Consider the following 9,048-nt stretch of genomic DNA (forward strand, 5'->3'; position numbering starts at 1 on the left):
TAAAATTAACTTAATGACTGCATCTGCGCAGAGCTGGGGCCTTCGCTGTTCGGAAGGGAAGAGACAGAATGAAATCCTTACACTCTTCAGTTTTATGGTTTGCCTCCAGTCACTTCTGGTTCCCAGCTCTCGAGTGCTAGATCAGATCTGGACGATTTGGGTTTATAGATCAGCAGGGAGATGTTTAAATCATTAAACACCATAATGGCCGATTGAAACACTTTATTTAAAAAATAACAAGATGTTTTATACATATTAAAATCATATTAAATCTGGCTTCCCTGTCCCTCACAAGCACCACTATGGGTAGTTAAACCCCCTGAGTCACAGAGCTAGTGACATGAAACAGCTCTCATTAAAAGCCAAACAATAAAAAACAATGAAGTGATGCAGGGTTCTTCCAAACCATTCCTGGCGGTGATTCTGCCATATCCAGTAGGCCTTTTATTTTCCTTTCACACACAGACAGGGGCTCTCACAAGGATCTAAGGCCCCTGACCCTGTAGCAGGGATTTCAAATTCTGAGGGAGAAGCCCTTGCTGACACTGAAGGCACCAGAAGGAGATCTGCCATCCACTTGAGGCGAGATGAGACCTGAGTTTCACATTGCTTACACTGCAATTCCTACATCTGATATGGCAAATTTCTATTTACCGTGCTCAGAACTACATTTCAAACCCATATATGGCCACGGCTGCTTAAGAAGTTTAAACAATTTTCCTTTCCGTACATATATTATGACACTTGCTTGTTTTTGGACATTAACACGACATTCCGAGAGCCTCTGATAGCGATCTGCCGAGCTCCAGATGGAGCGATTTACCACGGCCGTGCTCATCCTGCTGGGCTTGGAGCCTCTTCCCTCCTGGGCTGGGGTGATCCTGCACCCTGCATCCCACATCCCACATCCCTGTGCCGCACACCTGTCCCGCACCCTCATCCCTGTATCCCACATCTCCATCCCACACTCTGCACCCCACATCCCCATCCTGCACCCTATCCTGTGCCCCGTATCCTGTATCCTGCACCCCTGTCCTGCACTCTGTATCTCCCATTCCCACACCCCCATTCCCATATCCCAATCCCCTATCCGCATTCCCACACCCCTATTCCGTGTCCCCCATTCCTATATCCCCATTCCCATCCCCGGTATCTCCCATTTTGTCCCCCGTGTCCCGCAGGCTGTATCCCATACACCCCATATCCACATCCCAGTGTGGATATTCTGTACCCACTGTTCCCTCACCCCACATCCCTCATTCCCATATCCCCCATCTCATATCCTCCATCCCCATATCCTGTATCTGGTATCCCCTGTGTACCCATTGCCATGCATTCCCCATTCCGGTGTCCCCCATTCCTGTGTCCCCCATTCCCATTCCCTTGTCCCGCACTCCCGTGTCCCCCATTCCCATTCCCGTGTCCCCCACTCCCGTGTCCCCCATTCCTGTGTCCCCATTCCCTATTCCCGTGTCCCCCATTCCCATGTCCCCATTCCCCATTCCCATGTCCCCCATTCCCGTGTCCCTATTCCCCATTCCCGTGTCCCCATTCCCGTGTCCCTCATTCCCGTGTCCCCCATTCCCGTGTCCCTATTCCCCATTCCCGTGTCCCTATTCCCCATTCCCCATTCCCGTGTCCCTATTCCCCATTCCCGTGTCCCTATTCCCCATTCCCCATTCCCGTGTCCCCATTCCCGTGTCCCTATTCCCCATTCCCGTGTCCCCATTCCCCATTCCCCATTCCCCATTCCCCATTCCCCATTCCCCATTCCCGTGTCCCCATTCCCGTGTCCCCATTCCCCATTCCCCATTCCCCATTCCCCATTCCCCATTCCCCATTCCCCATTCCCGTGTCCCTATTCCCCATTCCCCATTCCCGTGTCCCCATTCCCGTGTCCCTATTCCCCATTCCCGTGTCCCCATTCCCGTGTCCCTATTCCCCATTCCCGTGTCCCCATTCCCGTGTCCCTATTCCCCATTCCCGTGTCCCTATTCTCGAGTCCCGCGGCTCCAGCGCCCCCTGGCGGCGCCGGGACGTAGCGCAGGTGGCCCCGGCTGTCCCCAGGTGTCCCCCGAGTGTCACAGACGGGGACTGAGGGGTCCCTGCTGCCGGTGCCGCGTATTCAGGGTGTGTTACAGGGTCCCTGTTCCCAATGTCCTGTGCTCAGGGTGTGTCACAGGGTCCCTGTTCCCAATGTCCCATGCTCAGGGTGTGTTACAGGGTCCCTGTTCCCAATGTCCCGAGTTCAGGGTGTGTTACAGGGTCCCTGTTCCCAATGTCCCGAGTTCAGGGTGTGTCACAGGGTCCCTGTTCCCAATGTCCCGGGCTCAGCGTGTGTTACAGGGTCCCTGTTCCCAATGTCCCGAGTTCAGGGTGTTTTAGGGGGTCCCTGTTCCCAATGTCCCGTGCTCAGGGTGTGTCACAGGGTCCCTGTTCCCAATGTCCCGTGCTCAGGGTGTGTTACAGGGTCCCTGTTCCCAATGTCCCGAGTTCAGGGTGTTTTAGGGGGTCCCTGTTCCCAATGTCCTGTGCTCAGGGTGTGTTACAGGGTCCCTGTTCCCAATGTCCCGAGTTCAGGGTGTGTCACAGGGTCCCTGTTCCCAATGTCCCGGGCTCAGCGTGTGTTACAGGGACCCAGCTCCCGGAGCAGCCTTGCCCCAGCCCCAGGGGTTGTGGGGTCGCAGCAGAGGGAGGTGTGTGGGCACCCATTCAGTGTTTTTGGGGAAGGTACCAGCTGAGAGCAGCTCCCTGGCTTGCCATGAAGACACCCACAGCAGGGATCAGCAGGATGGGAAGAGCACGAGGGCCAGAGGAAGAGGGAACCCCGAGGGGGAGCAGTGCCAGCAGGCCTTGCCTCTCTCCCCTGCCTGGGGTGCTGCAGCTGCAGTGCTGAGCCCAGCGCTGAGCTCCTGGGGACAGGGGAGATCTGGAGCCCCTGGAGTGAGTTCCTGGAGGCTGGGGAGGGATCTGGAGCTCCTGGAGCGAGTTCCTGGAGGCTGGGGAGGGATCTGGAGCTCCTGGAGCGAGTTCCTGGAGGCTGGGGAAGGATCTGGAGCTCCTGGTATGGAGCCAGCAGCACCAAGACATCTGCACAGCCAACAGCTCCTGTCCCTGTGACCAGGGACAGACCTGAGGGAACAGCTGGAGCTGTGCCAGTGGGGTTAGCTCAGGTGTCAGGAAAAGGCGCTGGGGCACTGAGCAGGGTCGCCAGGGAATGGGCACGGCCCAGTGACCCCAAAAGCTCTGCCACCTCAAGCTGTGACAGAGCACTGCCTTCCAGAACATGCCTAGAGCTGCAAGGAGAGAGCAGAGACACACATAAACCTCTTTTAACCAGGTTATGGCAGCGTCTTTTAAAGGTTCCCTGTCTGCCCCCCTGGAGAGGGAGAGCAGCTCAGCTGTGACAGGGAGCTCCCCTTCCCTTTCAGCACCTGGCAGGCACAGGCCAGCGCAGGAATGCCCATGGCACCGCGTGGGAGCTGCTTCCAGGGAGCTCCTGAGCACAAACCCAACAGCACAGGGATCAAGGACTTTGGGGATCTTTTAAACCACATCCAAAACTCCCTGTTCTCCCTCCAGCACTCCTGCTGCCGGCGCTGTTGAGGGACCTGACCGCTGACTCAGGAGTGGAAACTCAGGATTAGCTTCCCTCGCTGGAGGACTCTTGGATGCCTGGCTCTGAGTCTTCACCGAGAGCAATCCTCTCACAACTCGTGGAAGAACCTTGGAGTTTGACGTTTTTATAAACATCGACCTTTTTATCCTCAGTGTTTGTTGTTTGAGGAAATCCCTTCTAGTTCTTACGCATGTATAACATCTAAAACAATTGAATTAATACCATATGAGGGTAGAGGGGTGAAAAATCACGTCTATAGCCAAAATAGTTCAGCAGAACCGTACAGCTGAGGTTTGAGGCTGCCTGTGGTGTCTTTGTATTTAGTTTAAACATTGGTGTTAATACTTCATATAGATATGTGCAGCACAGATTACAACAGTATGTGCTGTATGCTGTATAATTTATGAGCGATTAAACTTAATTCTCATGTTTTGAGGTTGTGAGTTATAACCGAACAGAATATAAACAGCCAGCAAATGAAGTTTTTTTATTTTAGATTGTTTTTTCTGGATTAAACTGTTTTGTGGGGCTGGGGCAGACAGACCCAAAGCCAAATACTTGCACACTCACCCTCAGCACGCAGAGAGGTCAGGCTTTATAAATTTAAGTATCTTTTATGTTCTGCACATGTATAAGCTCTACTGGGGGACTTCCAGAACACAGCTCATCTGGCTAGATTCGTCCTGTGTGTGAGAGGAGGACCCTGGCGACTGAGGAAGGCAGCAGAGAAGCTCCTCTGCTCCCTCTGACCTCCAGGGATGCTGGAAGAAGGGAGGATGGCTGTATACCACCACGTCAGTCCACAAAACCTCCAGGAAGCACAGCAGTGCTGACTACGAGTCTGAACCACCACTGCCCTGTTCCAAAGCCTGACCCCCACGTCAGTGAAGAAAGTTTCTGTAGAACCCAATCCAGACCTCCCCTTTTGTAAAACCTAAGCCACCCTCCGGTGTCGCTCGGTGCCTGGGAGAAGAGGCTGACACCCCCCGAGCCCAGCCTCCTTTCAGGAGCTTACAGAAGGTGATGGGGGCCCCGGAGCCTCCTCCTCCTCCACTGAATAACCCCAGCTCCCTGGGGTGTGAGGATGAGGGTGTGCCTCCCTCCCAGCCCGCACTGGAGCCTTTAAGCCAACAGCTTTTGGGGGCGGCAGGAGCAATCCACACAAAGAGTGAACCTGGAAGTGCAAACGGGTGAGACACTGCCCTCGGGGGAGCTGGCCAGGGGTGAACACCTCCTCCAGCTCCTCACGCTTCCCCAGAGCTCACTCCTGCATCCCCAGGGCTCCGAGAAACACCGAGCCGTGGCCAAATCAGCCCGTTCCTCACGGACACCCAGCGTCTGGGGCTCTATCCAGCAGCTGAATCACCAGACGGGCTTTTGCAAACGACGCTTTCCAAAAACTTCTATTTCACTCTGGCACGTTCCGTCGCTTGCACGGTTTACTCGGGAGATGAAACACAAGTTAATTACTGCCGTGATCTGTCAGGAGGATGGGTGGGTTTGGGGTGGGTTTGGGGTGGGTTTGGGGTGGGTTTGGGGTGGGTTTGGGGTGGGTTTCCCTCCCCTCCAGCTGGGCTGTGGTGGCCTGGCAGCAGGCAGCCCACATCCTGCGGGAAGGAGACAGCACAGGGCAGGCAGGCACATCTGAGCCATCAGCCTGACACTTCTTTATTGCAGTGTATTTATTTTTTATCGTGTGCTTTGACAGGAGTCTCATAAAGTGTTATGCTCCTTCTGTAAGGTCAGAGTCTTGTGACCTTCCGTGATTTTAGAGAGAAGGAACATAATTTTCGAGGGCATGTTTATTATTTCTGTAAACAGTCTGTTTTTCATGCCAAGTGAACAGTTTTTCTGTATGTACTTGGATGACAGCTCAATTTTACTGGCTCGCTTTCCTGACCAAGTCTTGCCTGCCAAATGTTTTTGATCATGTTCTGGCAAACAAACCAATATTAATAGTTGAGCTGAGCAAATAATTGCCAGAAAACTGCTGATTTCTTTTAAATCTCTTTATTGCTTCCATAATATCCCTGAATCAGATGCAGTTTCCTCAAGTGCCATTACAATTTTAAAGCACTGTATTTTCTTATTAAAAACAAAATCACTCTGTGGAGTCAGAAGAGTCACTTCCAGAACACTTGGTGGTGACTAAGCGGGTCCTTGACATTGTGCTGCTCATGTCCCCAAGGAACCAAGCGTCCACGTTGTTCCAGCATGACTGCACAGGCTCCTCAGTTCCCCCTCTGGACAGGCAGCTTCCACATCTGCTTTTACTGGCACAGATCTCCGTGGATGGTAGACAAGCCCTCAGCCAAAACAAATCTGTTTTAAAATCTGAACACTCCACTTCTGCAATGCATACCTTCAACCGTGGCAGGCTTTGTAAGTGCAAGGTATTTCAGTGTTCCTTGTAGAAAGCCAAACCGTTACGCCCAGGCGAACGATGAAAGCAGATTCCTGAAATAAAGGCAGGAGGTTACACCTTCCTCTCCTGCTGTGTTGGTGTGCTACCACCCTTCTGCAAGAACACACACCATGCACAGGGGGGAGAATTGCTCAGTTCCCTCATTTGAGAAAGAATTCACCCTAGTCAAAGGTGCAGACTTCCAAATTTCTTCATCAAATTTCTTCATCAAATTTCTTCATCATTATTTTGAAGTACAGCCACTTGAAGCTGAAAACACTCAGATCTTTTCCCAGTACTTTACCCGTGCTGTTGTAAAACATGGGGTGATTATTAGCTGATCATTATAAAAATGGCTTAATTGACAAGTGTGGGGAAGGTAAACTACAGAAACATCGACCCTTTTGTAAGAACAAACTCGCTTTGAACAACTTCTCACTTGCCTTAGTGAACTGTCAGAGCTGTAAGCCCAAAACTGAAGTTAACAGCTGTGAATCATATAAAGACCAAAACGATGAGTAAAAGACGTGAGTAAAGTCTTGAGTAAGAAATATTGAGTAAAAAACTCAATACAAAGACCCATAGAAAAGGTCAAAAAAAAAAAAATGTAGTGAGAACACGAAAATTCTACAGACTCAGGAGAAGCCTGGTAACTTGGCAGAGACACTCTTGCATATTTTTAGGAGAAACGGGAACCAAATCCACAGGAAGCCAAATAAAAGGATATGAAATGGTCACTACAGAAAGCAGGATTGCACCTGCTGAACCTGTCCTGCTCTGACACCACAGCCAGCGGGCAGGGAGGGTTCCCATGCTCACACTGCTCTGTGCCAAAGGACAGGCGCTGTCACCAATATCCTGCCCAGGCTAAATCCCTCAGAAATGCCGGGGCAGTAGGGAGAGCTCATCGTTCCCAGGAAAGGTGAGAGTTCCAGCAGATTACTCAGTATCTACAAGATGCACCAGCTCCAGTGGCTGTGCACACAAACCTGCTTTCACTTGGGATCCCCTCCACACCCACAACAGCATTGCCTCATCCCAGGGAGGACGTGTCCAGCCCCAGGAGCAGCCTCTCCAGCTATTTTTTTCCTGCTGCTGGCATTGTTTCCTTGCATCTGGTGATTATACCTCTGAGTCTTTTGTTGTCTTCCCACCACGCTGATGTTCATGGCAAACAAGCGAGATATTGTACAACGCACAACGTGCCTGCATAAACAGCGCAAATGAAAGGCTCCCAGAGAAAGGCTGAACCGTCTCTGTAAAAGCTGTGTTTATGCTGGGAAAGAACGCTGCCATCCCCTGGGAGTGAGTGGGGTGGCAGGAAACAAAAAGTGGAATAAAGTGTTCAAATCACAGAACCGTGGAATCACAGAATGATTTGGGTTGGAAGGGACATTTAAAGCTCATGCAGTTATCCTCTATTCCAGGCTGTTCCAACCCCAGTGTCCAGCCTGGCCTGGGGCACTGCCAGGGATCCAGGGGCAGCCACAGCTGCTCTGGGCACCCTGTGCCAGGGCCTGCCCAACCTCACTGGGAGGAATTTCTTCTTTATATCTGGCCTAAGCCTCTGACAGTTTAAAGTCATTATCCCCTCTCCTGTCACTCCCTGCCCAGACAAAAAGTCCCTCTCTCCCTTAAAGCATTGGAAGGCTGCGAAATCTGGTGCTCGTGCAAGGGAGGAAAGGACCCCGAGAAATTTGGATGAAAAAAATGAAGGCAAAAGGTTAAAGTTTTGTACCCCACTTTATGGATAATCCGCATCCAGTTACTCTTCAGTTACCCACTTGGCTGGAATCGGGGAATGCTCAGAAAACCTGGCTCCAAAGCGCACTTTGTGCTGGAATAACATCCCAGTGCAGAACGCCACCACGCTGAACCCGTGGGATTTCCGAGCTGCCCAGGAGCTGCCGAGACGAAGCTCAGGAACAGGGCAGATGGAACCCACCCTGCGCCTGTGCCCGCGGCAATCCCAGGAGCGCAGAAAGAGGGCAGAACCGCGCCAGCAGTGCTCCGGAGCTGGGAGAGGAGCAGCGCACCGTGCTCCTTTGCCACACGACGGCTCGGGCTGGTGCGAAATCAGCTGCGGCCAGGGAAGGTCTGGGCACACCTGGGGCGCCAGGCTCCGATTCCCGGAGCTGTGCCTTCAGCGTCAGGCTCCAGCTCGGCTCTGCAGCATTAGAGTCTCGTCGTGCTCCCAGCATCATCACCCGACCCCAAGGCACACTTCTGGGAAAGCAAGAAGTCTCCCTTTCCCCTTCTCAGCCCCGGAGCTCTTGTCACCAAGGGAAGCTCCTTGCCCTGGCTGCAGCTGGGAGCTCGCACCTCATGGTCAGTCTGAGTTTTCTGCTGCTTCTGGTTCATTCTCTAAAATAACCCCCCCTGTAATTCAAAATACATTTCTGAGCACTCCGGGAGCACGGATTTCTCTGTGCCCTGGTCCTGAGGGGCTGTCCCTGCTCCCTTGTGGCAGAAGCAGCCATGCCCCTCTGCAGCACTGCAAAGGCACAAGTGTTTGTGCAGCTGCACCACGAACCCAACCAAAGACACGCTGCGGTGAAAACCTCAACTTTTTCCTTATTTCAGACAAAAAAGAGCAAAGCCAGCATTTCTTTTCATGCCTTTGTGGTTGCATCTTTACAACAAAACAAAGCAAGCCTTGTGCTTTCTTCTATGAATTTTACAAATTCTTTGTGAAGCATGCAAAAGATTGTTTATTCATGTAATTATGTAATGATAAACACAAATTTTGGGAGCAGATCACATGGCATGATCACAGACGTGCTCAGCCTTCCAACCCCAAGCCAGCCAAACCCTAAACACATGAGAACGACAACTGATAGCAAAGGCACAAATCTCACCCTGTGGGACCGAGCACTTAATGTGTGCCCTGCAGCTCATTTAAGAAATGAAACTTGTGAATTTTAATAACATTTTCTCATAGGCAGACACAGGGAAACCCTATTAAAGTCTTTTAAAGGAAGACAGAAGGAAGAGTCACACAACCTTTTTCATTTTTTTAGTTTAT

This window comes from Hirundo rustica, chromosome 12 (genome assembly GCF_015227805.2).
Source record: "Hirundo rustica isolate bHirRus1 chromosome 12, bHirRus1.pri.v3, whole genome shotgun sequence".
Taxonomy (NCBI): domain Eukaryota; kingdom Metazoa; phylum Chordata; class Aves; order Passeriformes; family Hirundinidae; genus Hirundo; species Hirundo rustica.